Here is a 15058-nt window from a genome sequence, read left to right as displayed (position 1 = left end):
ATTGATTAGCCTCACATTAGTTAGTGTTACCCTTTCCATGGAAAGAACTGTTTTCCACACATTTAATCTCATGAAAGTGATATTCAGTTATGTCTCCCATAGCGAGGCAGTCAGAAACTCTTTGTCATTTCAACCTTATAAGTCTTTGACCTCAGAGTCTTATGTTTTAATGGCTTTGATGGCTCCTTGCTGTTCTCTAGTAACTTAATTTCTGATGCGTCCCGTATTTTCACTGCTTTTTAGTACATTCACTATTTCAGTCTAATAATTTTGAACACTTTCAGCTTTTACTTCTCTTTTCATCATCTTTCCAAATGTTGAATTTTCCCAATAAACTAAATTATTTAATGACGTTAATCCCATGATTCCAGTTAAAAGCTCAGAAGTGAAAACAGGTAAAAAAGCAGTCTCAATGTAGGCCTGCCAGCCAAACACAATTTAATCTATCCTTCTGTGTGTGCTTGAAATAGTTCCGTTGAAGATAAGTATATTCTATCAGTTATTAGGTTTTCTCACCTGAGAATAATAGGAAGCTTTCAAGATTCTTTAGTAATGAAGTTAATCTACTCTACACAAACATTAATCAAATTGCCACACATTTGGCATCTGCTTTCTTTTCTTGTTTTCTAAACATTAAGTGCCCAGTGCTGTCCTAGTTACTATATTAATCTGTCTTATCTAACTGAAATGAAATACCTGAGACAGGCTAACTTTCTCAAGAAAAGAGGTTTAACTCACAGGTCTGGACATAGTAAGGACAGGTTCAAAGACATGGTAGGGGCATCAGCTCAGCTCTTGTAAGACCCTCATGCCAGATGACAGCGGCACATGCAAGACAGGGAGATGACATCTCCGGAGACTTGGGGTCCTGCCTCCCTGTTGTCAGCGTACCCTGAGTGACTTATGTGACTCCACTAGACCCCCTTCTCAAAGGCTTCATGGACCAACATCATGGTGCCAAGGACCAAGCTTCCAACACATGAAATGTGTAGAGACAAACAGTCTCCCCACCCTAGCAGGTGCTCTGGTGGAGGATCAAGAAATAATGCTACAACATTTGCTTTCAGTAGGGCATGGTTCAGTTAGGATGTGCAATATGTATATGTAAAGTGAACCAGATGGAAAAATCTCCTTTCAAGGCATGTAGCAAAGAAACAGTTACCATCTGGAGTCTCATGTTAAAGGAAATTTAGAGTAATTCACAGGATTTGAAAGGATTTCAGAAGTGAACTTGAATAAACAAGGCAATAATAAAGCATGCTTGCTATGAACTGAAGAATAGTATTGATGACCTCCTCATGTTTTTGGGTTCAGTTTAAGTATGTTCTATACCTGGAAGCTTTCCCAACTGACCCAGTTAGAATGAACCATTCTATTCTCTGCAGCTTCTCAACCTGTAGCACTTCTCTTGAAGCATATATTAAACCCAGCCCTATCCCACAAGCGTGCAGACACACAACGCACACACTCTCACACACATATGTGCCCACAAGCACACACTTGCACGCACACATGCACACACGCACACACACGCTTGAACCCCAGGCGGCCCCGCGCCGTGACCATGAGGGCTGCCACCTGGGCCTGCGGAGCGTGGGCTGCGGTTCCTGGTCCTGCGGAGCGTGGGCTGCGGTTCCTGGTCCTGAGCCTGGTTCCTCCCGCCCCCCACCCAGCCCGCGGTCCTGGCTGACCCATCAGTTTGCTCCGGGGACTCACAGCTTTATTTTATAAACTGTATTTGGGGCGGGACTTTAGGGTTATAAAGCTCATTTTCTTCTTTAGGCCATTTGCTGGCGACCTTGGCAGTCTTCATATTCCACGTGGTAGCTTTCTGGTGCAGTGGATGCATTCCTGTGACAAAGGAAAAACAATGGAAATTCACGTTATGTTCAGGAGCAGTTGCCTATTTTTAATTAGCTCTACCGGGTTTATATCTTAAGTTTCAGATCAAAACAAACATTTAAAAGTCAAAAGTCAAATCTTTCGTTATGCATAGGTTTTATTCTTAGAAAACGGTCCAAGGAGTCTAAATAAAAAGTTAAATATAAAATGTATGCTATTATTATATTACTATTGATTTATAATTTAAGTATCAGTCAGACAAAAATTAAAACCATGAAATAGCAATAAAAACAAATTTATTTATTCAATTTTGAACTCTTGTTTCTTAGAAAAAAACCCTGATGTAGGGAGATTAAATGAAAGATTAGTCATAATTTTTTCCTCATCAGTATGGAGTTCAATTACCTTAATGAGGAAAGACAAGAGAATTAACATAGAAAAATTCATTTCTTGGCTAATATTCGGGTTGTGATCTTATATATTCCTAAGTCACAGCTTGTATTCACAGTGTGCAACCATCATTCTTCACTTCCTGAACACTTTTCCTTTTGCAAAACTGAAATTCCACACCCATTAAACATCAGCTTCATATACACACAAGAAACCCAATATCACTAATCACTAGGGAAATTAAAAATTAAAACTACAATGAGATGCTACTTCATACCCAATAAGTTAGTTGCTATTATTTTTTTAAAAAGTGAAACAGAAAACAAAAACTTGAAAGGATGCTGGCAAACTGGCACTCAGGTGTATCGCTGATGGAAATGTGAAATACTGCTGTTGCTGTGGACACTTTTCACAAAATTAAAAACAGAATGACCTAATCTCAATTTTGTAATGATTGTTTGGGGAGATATTGGGGTTTGAACCCAGGGCTTTCACACTGAGCTACAACCTCAGCCTTTATTTTGAGTTAGAATCTTGCTAAGTCACTAATTACCTACCCTGGCATGGTTAACACTCGCATCATCTTGCCTCAGCCTCCCAAAGTGCTGGGATTCTAAGCATCAGACTGGACTAAGATTATTCTCTCCTGCCCTCTCCTCTCCTCTCCTCTCCCTCTTTCTCAGTCTCTCTCTTTCTTCTCTCTCTCTCTCTCTCCCCCCCATACATGCAATATTTATTCAAATACTGATTGTATTGATTGTGTTTGCAAGTTTGTAAAAAGGAATGAAAAAATATATGAGGTAGGCTGGGCAAATGCCTTGGGGACAGCCTTTGACAGAATTCTAAATTCAGGTCCATCCAAGGGATGCATGATAGCACCAACTTGTTGCGTTGAGTTCATAGGGACATCTTGTGGCCATCACAAGAATTGCAACTGGAAATGTTCAGTTGCTTAGGTTGACCCGCAAAAGATGTAAACATGAGAGTACTGTACTCGATCCAGCTATTTCAAGGGTATTTCAAGGTGGCTAGTGGCCTCCCAGAAGTCTCAGGAGTCATAGTCCTTGGGGGATACAGCTTCGTAGGACTCTCCCAATAAATGGGCCACAGGGCCCAGTCTTAGCCGACTCCAAGTAGCCCTCAAAAGCAGCACAATTTATGGCTCAAGACACTTTTCTTGTAACTCTAGTCAACAAAAACACCCTTTCTAAATTCATAATAAGTATTGTATTTCACAAAATAATAATGATTGAGCATCCAGCCTTTGGACACCTGCTCATTACATGCCAAATGGACTCAAATACCCAGGGTGATTTAAATTTGTGTTGGCCACCTGGGGGATCCTCTGATACCCCTAAGGTAGTTTCCTTGAGAATTTCAGGAAACATAATGAACTCAATTAAGAGATTCCTTGGCTGGTTTTCCTCTACTTTTAAGACCCCAGAAGGCCCTTGCCAGCCCCTCTAGACACCTTCCCTGCTCCCATATAATCCCCAAAATCAACTGTCAGTCACATTCATTCTGCTTCCCTGAAAACATAGAAATTGGCTGCAACAAATTTCTTCCCAAATTCTCCAGTAGCACCAGGTCTGACAGGAAGTGAAGCCTGTTACTTAGAAATTCCTTCATCACAGGCCCGTCCTTGTCCTAGCCATGTTGTCCCCTCTCTCCTAGTACAGAGGCTACTGGGCATAGTGGTTTATTCAGGACCTCAAGGTTGTTAATAACACTGTCATTCTCAGACAGTCCTGCATTTTAATTCCCACACTGTCCTGACTTCTGCTGTCCAGAGCCAGGTCCTTTCCCACTAATATTTGTATGGAAAATTGTCTAAATTGAGCTTCAAAAGTCCTCAAATTTATCAGCTGATCTAATGGAGCAACCCATCCCTGAGGCTCCACCATACAACAACATGTAGATGCTCGTGCGCTTGCCCAGAGAAGAAGCCTCCCAGGTACCTCACTCCCTATGAGTCTGCCAAGAAAGAGAAAGTGTTTTTGTCAATTATCTGTCAGATATCCAAATCACCTAATCTCTGACACTGGACTTCTCTGGACACCACTTTCATCTAAACACTGCTCATGTATCCATTCCAAAGACAAATAAACAATGGAGAGGATTCTTAGGGCTGGCAGATTCCAAGTTTGTGTGTAAAGACAGAGACTCTTGAAAAGCCTCCTACATCAGAACAACCTGAGCTCTTTTGTCTCCTGTAGCGTGTGATGTCAAGAAATTGGCTAGCTCAAGGGTGGAAAATCAGACTGCTAAGGATGGAGCCCTAGGTCTCCAGCCCCAAGCGATGCTGAGTAAAGTCAGGCAGCGAGTCAGATGGCTCTAAACTGAGGGCATCTAAAGCTTGCTGCACACCAAAACCCTTTATACAATGAAGTAAAGAGGTAACACCTGATAGAGATGAACATGCTGCTGCAAGATCAAATACTGGTTTTTCTCCGGTTAAAATAATTCTTCAGTGGCTCCAAGTAAATGTTGGACTAAAAAATTAAAGGCCTAAGTGTACCTGTGCAAGGCCTGCTGGAGGAGTTTATAAGGCTCATTCATTGAGGAAGGGGCATAGAAGTGAGGTTCTAAGAGGTGGAATCAGATGGGGCCTTACGAGGTGAAGAGGTCACAGATTCATGGTCCATGGGTCATCTTGAGAGCTCTCTGCATAAAGGGCAGTTTGGCTCTGGTCTTGGAAGCCCCCTCTTGCCATGTGATGTCTTGTGCCACGTGGAGACTCTGCAGATGATCCCCACCATCAAGAAGGATGTCACCAGATCCAGCCTCTCAACCACAGGCCTTCCAGCCTCCAGAAACCAGAGCTAAATAAACCCTTATTCTTTATAAATTATACACGCTGTGATATTCACTTATAACCCAGGAAACAGATTGAGGCAGTGATATTGCTTTTGAGGTCATGTATGACAGAACTGCTGACCTTCAGTGAGTGAAATGTTCAGTCATCAGAAGAAGGATAAATGTAAGTAGAGTATGTACAAACTTACAGGAAATCACATAATTTCAGAGGGATCCTGAGGTGATTTTTTTAGAACAAGAGGAAATATGAACTTAAAATAATTCATAAAAGCTTTAATACGGCTCCTAAATTGGAAAACATTTTCCTTGAAGAAAATTTACTCTAACCCTTAATTTAAATCCAACCAGAAGGTAACTTAAACTTACACATCAGATTTACTCCTCTCTGACTTTTACATACCCAGTGTAGTATGCAACACTTATGAGGAAAGATTCAGGGGCAGTGAGATTCCTCATTTGCCTGAGAATACTAACAAACTACTGGAAAACAAAATTGCAAGACTTCCATTTATGTTAGATTAAGCATAGTACATATTTAGGCGTAATAGATGATATACAACATCAGTATGAATTTGTGACATGGGTCAAAGACCAACAGGATTTCACCTAAGAAAGTAACTGCGTAAGCCATATTTACCCATCATACTTTGTGTTCTCTGCATTGCATAAGTTTCTCATTTTCATTATCTTAATGACCACAATGATGAAAATTATGAAAAATGGCAGAAAAATGCAGAAACTCAAAATAATCCAGTTGTTTAGTTGTATATTATACCCAAAAATTTTATCTAAAAATGAAAGATCAAAAAGCACAGAATCTTAATCAATGTATGTTTTCTTACTCTAATCATATATACATATAATTACAACTTTAACATGTTTCAGACTATTATAGGGCAACTACTTCTTTTAAGTTCAGAGCCCCCAAACCACATTTGTTGGTACTTTTTTTGTAGATTTCCTACTTGTTGTCAATGTATATTTGTTTAAATATTGTGGTGCTCAGGGCCAGGGATTTAGCTTAGTGGTTCCACTGCCTGCCTTGCAAGTGCAAGGACCCAAGTTCAATCCCTGGTACCAAATAAACAAATAAATATTGTGGTGCCGTGCATGTTTTCAGCACTGTTTTCTTGGTTCATTTGTAACACCAATAATGTAAAAGATTGCATTGATCAAGCTCTTCCTATCCCAGGATACTGGCTTACAGTTGGATGGGAGTAAGAAGTTCCAGGGTGAAATTTCACAGTAGGGTGACTACAATTGGCAATAATGTACCGAATATTTCAAAAGCTAGGAGGATGGATTTTGAGTGTTCTCCTCAAAGAAATATTTTGAATATTTATAATGTATACATGTATTGAAGGACTGCATGGTACATCAGTAATATCACTTTCGTATTGTGTACCACTTAAATTTTTTAATTTAAATAAAAATAATTTTATGGCATTAATATATTAATAGGGTTTTAGGTAAATTTTTAGGAAAAAAAAAACATTGTAAATCCTTTCACCCATTCCCTTACTGAATCACAGGTTTTCTCCTTGGAGGAAACAATTTTTAAATGACTCATGTCTCCCTGCCTAGTATTAATATTTTATCATATAAAGAAAATCTTAGGTATTCTACTGGTTTCTGAGTCTACATCTGTATCTATATCTATAATGTGTCTGTCTTCCCATGTACATGTTTCCTTTTTATTTGATTTCTACAAGTTATGCCCTTTGGGTATTTTTATATGTTTTAAAATCTGAGGTGTTAGAAAAGTATGTAGAGAATTTAGAAAAGTACATAGAGGCTTTCGGGAAAATGGTAGAGTGGTGAGCAAAAACAATTCAGCCTTTCTGAGATTAGGAATCCAGACACTGGAAAATAACAATTTGGGGAAGAAGAAAAAAAAAGAAGAAGAAAGTGGGTTCCTGGGAACCAGAAAGGATCTGACAGGAAAATTAAAATCTACAGAGATTTGAAAAGGCAGAACATGACATTGTTCTTCCTGGATCTCAGCTCTCAGCTCATAAGAAAAGGGACAGTGGAACAGGCTGGAGGATGCTGTGAGGTGAGTGACTCCAGCCCAAGCACCAGCCACACCCCTAGGAGAGCTTGCTGGATCAGATGCCATTCCAAGGAGAGGGTGATTGTTCAAACCAGAGTCTCACAGAAGTTGCAGGGCAGCTGCAGTTCAGGGCTCTCAGTGTTTGGTTTCCACAGTGACTAGATGAGAGACAGACACAGGAGACTGCTATGGTCAGAGAGCCATGGTCAGGCTGGAAGGGACCCCTGAGGGTTTAAGCTGAATGACACAAGTCACTGCCCCACTGCCAGAGGTCAGGGTCAGCCTGAACTGCTCTGGATTTGAAAGTCATAAAACTGGTGTCCCCAGCCTAATCCTATTGTCTGCCTGTGCCTCATGCAGCAGGGACCTGGGGTCTGAATGTCTTCTTTTATCCACCAGCACGAACACAGACACGTCTTGATTGGAACACTGATCCCAAATTGTAGATCCCAGAAAAAAACCACACATTTGAAATCACAGAGAAAAATTTTGTTTTGTTTTGTTTTTAAGCATGTGCATTGTTTTTAGCTTTTCCTTTCCTTTCCTTTCCTCTTTTCTTCTTTAACAGTTTCCTGGTCCTTGGGAAATCTTCCTTTGTCTTTATGCCTTGTTTCTTATCTCTTTTTCTTCTTTTTTTAAAATTTATTTTTTGCCTCTTCTCCCTTTTAATTTTTGTCCCTTTATTTTGTGCTTACTTTTACTCTCTGTATAATTTCTTTGTTTTCTCCTTCCTTTTCTTTTGTCTTCTAGTTCACACCAGTTTTTTCTCTCACCTTTTGCCTAATTCTATAAACAACCTTTTAACCCAGGGTAAAAGCCTTTGTACCACTTCATTCTCCTCCTTGTCACATCACAGAGTTGAAGGTTTCAAAGCTCTCCTCTTACATTCCCCATCTTCAAACCCTATATCTTTAATAGTATAACCATAAACCTTTGTTAATCTTTTGATAGTTAACTCTATAAAAATACTTTTGCATTCTTTTCTGTCATTAGCAGAGAGATGGTTGTCACATTTATTACATATTAGCTGTAAGTCAATACCTGGGTTGTCTTAATGTTTACACCAGAATTGCAGATTTCTTCCCTAGGATTAAAGGGGGTACATAATTTGTTCTTATTGTATGTTAATATCCACTTGGTCTTGGACAATACTACTGTAGCTGGTTCATGTGATACTAACAGGTTCTCATAATTGTTGCTATTTCTCTGACTGACAACACTTAAATTACCTTTGTGACATTAACAATGCTAGAGTACATTCCCAGAAAATTTGGTTGCTGGGCTAACTACACTGCCTCCTGCCCTCCTAAATTAACCAAGGAGACTGGATCTTTGAGTTGTGACAAAGGATTATAGCAAGCCCAACATAAAGTACATCACTGAAAAGCAATGAAAGAGATTTCTCTACTGTCAACAAAGTCTTTAGATTATAAGCATCCACAAATCTTAGCACAAAAACAAACAAAAAACAAAAGAAACATGAGTTGACAAGGCAACAAAATGTTCCCCGAAACTCCCACATCCCCTAAAATGAATCCAGGGGGAACCAGGAGCAGAAGAGCATAAGCCACAAATTTGAATTATTAGAAAGAATAACAGAACAGGTTAGAAAACAGGTCAAAGAGGTACTCCACAGGATTGGAGAAGATAGAATTAAAGAGATAATGGAAATAATAAGCAAATGGAGTAAGAGCTTTTAGAAGACCTAAAAACCTAGAGGAGCTAACAAGAATGATACAAAACATGGATGATCAGTTTATCTAGGATTCCAAGTCCATGAAAAGGTTTAAAATGAAAATTTAGTAAATTAAAAATCATATTCAAAGTATGGGCAGCAAGATCAACCAGTGAGAGGACAGAGTATCAGAACTAGAACTCAAAGATGTCTTCAAAGATGGACTACTCAAAAATACCACAAGAGGACATAAGTGAATCCAGCAGCTGCTAGATGATGCAAAGAAGACTAAAGCAAGAAAATTGGAATAAGTAAAAGTCAGAAGAGAGCACAAATAGCATATAAAAAACCTGCTCACAGAAATAATGTCAGAAAACTCCTCAAATATAGGAAAAAATAAACATACAGACAAGTGAGGGTTATAGAACCCCCAGTAGCCAGGATCAAAAGAGAACCTACCCATGCCACATTGTACAAAAAATACTAAAAGTCCCTCACACGGAAAAATCTTAAAAGCAGTTAGAGAAAGGTAATAAATCACATATGAAGATAAACCAATAAGAATTACATCAGATTTTTCTACACAAATTTTAAAAGCCAGGAGGACTTGGACCAAAGTATTTCAAGCCCTAAACAGTAACAACTCCCAATCCTGACATATGGAAAACTTTCCTTCAAAATTGATAGAGAAATAAGGTATATACATGATAAGGAGCACCTCCTGGAATTCATGATCACCAAACCAGTGTTGCAAAAAATTCTCAAGGATATTCTAGAAAGAAACAGTGACCCCAACAATTCAAATAAGCCAAAAGGAATAGATAAACCTACAGGGATCCAAATATATAACAGAAATATATCCCCATTTGAGGGAGAGGCAGAATGAATACAGTCAAAATGGCTACATTTCCAAAATTATACTATAGATTTAAGATAATCTCAATCAAAATACCAATAGCATTCCTCACAGAACTAGATAAATTAATCCTAGAACTCATATGGAACTGGAAGAGAACTAGAATAGCAAAACCAATTCTGGACAACCAGGACAAGGCAGGTGGCATCACAATCCTGGACTTCAGGTTATACTACACAACAATGATAAAAACAGTATGGTATTGGCAAAACAAGAAACAAAACAAAACTAAAACAAACAAACAAAAAACAGGCTTGCTACTTTATCTTTCACAAAAGGGCCAAATCATTACTCTTGTGAATATAGCCTCTTTAATTCACAGTGCTGGGAAAAATAGATATCCATATGCCAAAAACTGAACACAGACCCATATCTTTTACTATGTACTAAACTAAAATCTAAATGGATCTAAGGCAGAAATATTAAAACAGAGACACTTAATTAGCTGGAAGACAAAATAGATAAGAATCTGAAGGCAGAAGTGTAGGTAAAGATTTTCTGCAAACTACCAAGTTGCACAAGAAATAATACACAGAATCAACAAATGAGATCACATCAAATTAAAAAGCTTTTGTACAGAAAAGGATACCACCAAAAGAGTGAAGGTATAATCTAAAAACTTTAAAACAACATTTGCCAGCTATTCCTCAGACAAAGGACTAATAACTGGAATATATAAATGACTCAAAAATAGACTCCCCCAAATTTAAAGACCCAATCAAAAATGGGCATCTGAAAAGAAAACACTTCTCAGATAAAGAAATACAAACATATGACAAATAAATGAAAAAATATTTAACATCACTGGCCATTTGAGAAATTCAAATTAAAACAACACTGAGATTCCACCTCACTCCAGAAAGAATGATTATCATCAAGATATCAACCAATAACTAAGGCTGTTATGGCAGCAGGGAAAATGAACTCTTCTTCCTTTTGGGTAGGATTGTAAACTGGTACAACCACTATGAAAACCAATATGGAGGCTCCCCAGCCATCATTGCACCACTCCCAGGGTAGAGGAGGTGAGCCAATCCCAGCACCCAGGAGGAGGCTCCCTGGCTGCCATTCCATCACTCCCAGGGCAGAGGAGGTGAGCCATGTGGGAGCCAGCAGCACCCCCTGCCTCCCTGTGGAAATGAGAAGACACAAAACAAGCCTCAAAAACAGACTTCCAGATCACCTACAGCAACTGCAAAGGGAAACAAGATGGAACAATCTGATACTCAACCACCTGGACTCCCTAAACTGGAAACAAAAGAGGATCTGGAAAAACTGAATTCAGAAATAATTTCTCACATAACAGCAGAGATTGTGCCCATAGTGCAAGACATGATTAATAGATCTAGAGAAGACACAGATAAAAAAATAGAGGAGCTGAGGAACATGATGGAATCCCAACATAGGAAGCAAATGGAATCCATAAAACAGATGCGAACAGATTTCCAGGAGATTATAAACTCCATTGAAAGTCTACACAGCAGAATGAACCAATGTGAGGATAGAATTTCAAATATAGAAGATAAGATTGCAATTAGTGACCAGGAGAAGAAAAATTGCTTCAAAATTAGAAGGGAACATGAGAAATCAATCCAGCAGCTGCTAGGTGATGCAAAGAAGAATAACATAAGACTGATTGGGCTCAATGAAGAAACAGGAGAGAGTGCTGATGGCATAAAAAAAAACTGTTCACAGAAGTGATGGCAGAAAACTTCCCAAGCAGGGGAAAAGAACCTGACATACAGATAAGTGAGGCATATAGGACTCCAATTAGCCTTGATCAAAAAATATCTACACATAGGCATATAATAGTTAGGATTCCAGAAACCCAACAGAAGAACACAATTCTCCAAGCAGTGAGAGAAAAGAAACAAATCACATACAAAGGAAAGCCCATCAGAATCACATGACTTCTCAACACAAACCAACAAGGCAAGAAGAGTTTGGAGTGATGTATTTCAAGCCCTAAAGGAAAACAGTCTCCAACCCAGATTGATGTACCCTGCAAAACTATCTTCCAAAATTGATGGAGAAATAAGATACTTTCATGATAAAGAGAACCTTAGGAACTTCATAAATACCAAGCCAGCACTCCAAAAAATTTTAGACAATATCCTAGGAAAAGAAAATGAGGATCACAACCCCAGGAAGCCCAGCAGAATGAATTCATTGGGGTTGACAAATTGAATGCAAAGGAGAAGAATTCAACAAAAAGCAAAAGTCATGACAAGGCTTTTACAACTTTTAACTTCATCTCCCTAATGAGTGTATAACTCAATCTTGTTATTGTACTGATTAGTATTTTTCTGATTCTAGTGTTGACACCTTTCCTTATGCTATACTGTCTATTTATCATCTTCTTATGTCTACTTTTTAACTGAGCTGTCTATTAATGAGCTGTAAGAGTTCGTTATATATTCTGGTCATAGGTTATATGCATTGTAAATATGGTCTGTTTATGGACTACTTTTCATTTTAACAATGTCATTTAAAGTTCTAAATTTTGATGGAATCTCATTTATCAATTTTTTCTTTTATACATCATGTTTTTTGTATCCTAGGAAGTTCTTGCATACCCTAAATTCATAAACATTTTCCCTTATAATTGCTTCTTAAAGTTTTATCCTTTTAGGCTTTCATATTTAGGTTCATAGATCCTTTCCAGTTATTTTTTGTATGGAAATAAGGGGTTGAGGTTAATTTTTTATATACAGATACCAGGTGTTCTAGTGCCATTTGCTGAAAACACTATATTTTCCTCTGTTTTAGAATTCAGTTTATATTCTATAAAATGCTAATGTTAAATAATCTTTCAAAACTCAGTGGGCCATATATGTGTGGTTCTATTTCTAGATTTTCTGTTTCATTCCAGTGATCTATACGTCTTTCCTTACATCAACACTGCTTTTATTACTGTAGCTTTAGAAGACGTCTTAAAATTAGGTACTAAATGTCTTCCAACACTGTTTTTTGTTTTGTTTTATTTTTCTTTTTACTTTTCTAGGTCCTTTGTATTCCTACATAACTTTTAAATTTCAATATCGAATTCTTCACTTATAGCAAGTATACATACACCTGAATTTTTATATACCTGGTGTTTTCTACTCCTGCTAAATTTAAATACAAATTTTAGGGGCTCCTAGAGATTTCTTAGTACTTTCTCTGTAGATGATCATTTCATCTACATATAAAGATTTTGCTTCTACCTTGCCAATCCTATCCTAATTGTGTAATTTTATTGCCAGACTATTTTGGTTTGGGTCTATGTTTCAAAGTTTAATGGACAGAGGAAGAGGAAGAGTAGGTGTATCTGTCCTTGTTCCCCACCTTAGGGAGAAAGCATTGAATCTTCTCCATTCATATAAGGCATTTTTGCTGGAAATATGGAGTACATGTCTTTAATATGTTGAGAAGGTTCTGTTCTACTTCTAGTCTCCAACACCTTTTATCATGAACAGCTGTGGAATTTAGTCCAATACTTTTTCTCCAACTAGTGATAGGATCATATGGCTTTTTCCTTTACTCTGTTAAAATGATGACTTTTGAGGGTGAATCTTCCAGTGCTGAACCAACACTGCCATCCCCGCATAATAAAACCACTTTGTACATACTGCCAGATCTGACTTCTAATAGTTTGTTTTGTTAAACAAATTTCTATCTATGTTCAAACTTTTTTCTTCTATTATCTTTATCCAGTTTTAGGATTAGCACAATGTTGAGTTCCTAAAATGAGGGGAGAAGTGTTTTTCTCTTTTCTGCTTTAAATGTTTGATATAATTTATCAGTTAAAATGTATATGAGCCTGCTGTTGTCATATAGGTAGGTTTTCAAGCTAGGAATATACTTTCTTTAATAGATGCTATTCAAATTTTATATTTCCTCCAGAGTTAGTTTCATTAATTTGCCTTCCAAGGTACTTCTTAGAAGTTGTCAAATTTACTTCAGAAAAGATTTTTGTAATATGCTTTCTATATCCTTTTAAATTCTGTAAAATCTGTGGTAATGTCTCCTAGGTCTTGATATTGTAATTTTAAAAAGGTATAATTGATATTATATAATAGGAAGAAAAGGTCTAAAGGAGCAGGGGAAGTGGGAGGGGTGGGGAAAAGGAAAGAAGGGAAAAGAAAAAAATATGAGAAAAGGAAAAAAATGGAAACAAAGTGTTTGCAAATAGGGAAGGGTGGAGGGGGTGAAGGGAGGGCAAGAGAGGGGGAAACAAATAAGAACCAAGATACTCATGTAATGGTACAAGATCCCAATGATGAATGCAACTGTATTTTATACCTAAAATGTATCAATAAACTTAATGAGACAAAAAAGAAAACCAATTTGGAGATTTCTCAAAAAGTTAAGACTAGAAATACAATTTGACTCAGCTATTCCCTTTCTATTTATCTTCCCAAAAAGTTACAAAAAGCATCATACCATAATGATATATGCATAATTATGGAAAAGGGGCACAATTCATAATGGCTAAATCATAGAACCAGACTATATGTTCATCAATAGATAAATGGATAAACAAAATGTATTTATACACAGTAGGGTACAATGTCATAAAGAAGGGATAACTTGAGTCATTTGTAGAAAAATGGATGCACCTTGAGACCATAATGTTAAGTGAAGTGAATCAGACACACAAGCTTAAATATCTCATGAACTCTCTAATATGAGATACTTAAATAAATAAGTAAAGAGCAAAATGAAAGACAGTCAATAGGGAAAAAGAGAGAAAAAAGTTATAATCCACCATAAATAATATTGCTAAAAGTGTACCTTCATTTAGTGTAATTATCTTACATGTTTTTCAGCCTGTTAGTCTTCCTGTTAATCTGTATATATGACAATTAACTTTATAAGAATTTATAAGTTAAATAAATGAATCTGATGGCAGCAAGAAAAATGAGAGAATGGAAGGGAGGCAGGAAGTAGAAGGAATTGAGATGTGTTATGTACATATAACAATCCCTCACAATAAATATAATCATTATGTACTACAAACATTTATGAATAAAAAAGAAAGTGGCAAAAACTATATGATGAGTGTGTTCAATGTAAGTGGGAGTATTCTGAGGGGGATTAATTAATGATAATATGTCTTTTACCATAATAAAGCTTTTAAATTGAAATATTCAAAAAACTAAATAAATACAAGATTTGAGGTGAAGTTAAAAAGAAAAATACATAGTTTAGACATTTATTAGCAGAATTAACAATACATTGACAGAATGAGCATACATATGCCCTGTTCTCAAAACAGATCCTGGTTAGAATCTCTAAAGCACTTCAGAACATTTTATAATCATTAAGAGAATATGTGATTTTGGTGTTGGAAAAACTGGCTTTCCACATGCTGGAGATTAAA

At 37.2% G+C, this 15058-nt stretch overlaps 1 protein-coding gene across 2 annotated transcripts in view; it reads right to left on the bottom strand.

Annotated features, from left to right (window-relative positions):
• Positions 1–718: 718 nt before the first annotated feature.
• The window catches only part of LOC101718722 (disintegrin and metalloproteinase domain-containing protein 32), a 117325-nt gene continuing 102985 nt past the window's right edge, over positions 719–15058 (bottom strand). For both annotated transcript variants that reach the window (XM_087217355.1, XM_021236779.2), the window contains 2 exons: positions 5687–5837; positions 719–1851 (listed from right to left, as the gene is read on the bottom strand). The gene's annotated coding sequence lies outside the window, so the exon portion shown is untranslated. The remainder of the gene's footprint in view (positions 1852–5686; positions 5838–15058) is intronic.

This window comes from Heterocephalus glaber, unplaced genomic scaffold (genome assembly GCF_053883595.1).
Source record: "Heterocephalus glaber isolate CG9 unplaced genomic scaffold, H.glaber_assembly_v1.0 deba00001461, whole genome shotgun sequence".
Classification (NCBI taxonomy): domain Eukaryota; kingdom Metazoa; phylum Chordata; class Mammalia; order Rodentia; family Bathyergidae; genus Heterocephalus; species Heterocephalus glaber.
The sequence above is the reverse complement of the archived record's forward strand: the minus strand, read 5'-3'. Positions and strand labels throughout refer to the sequence as shown.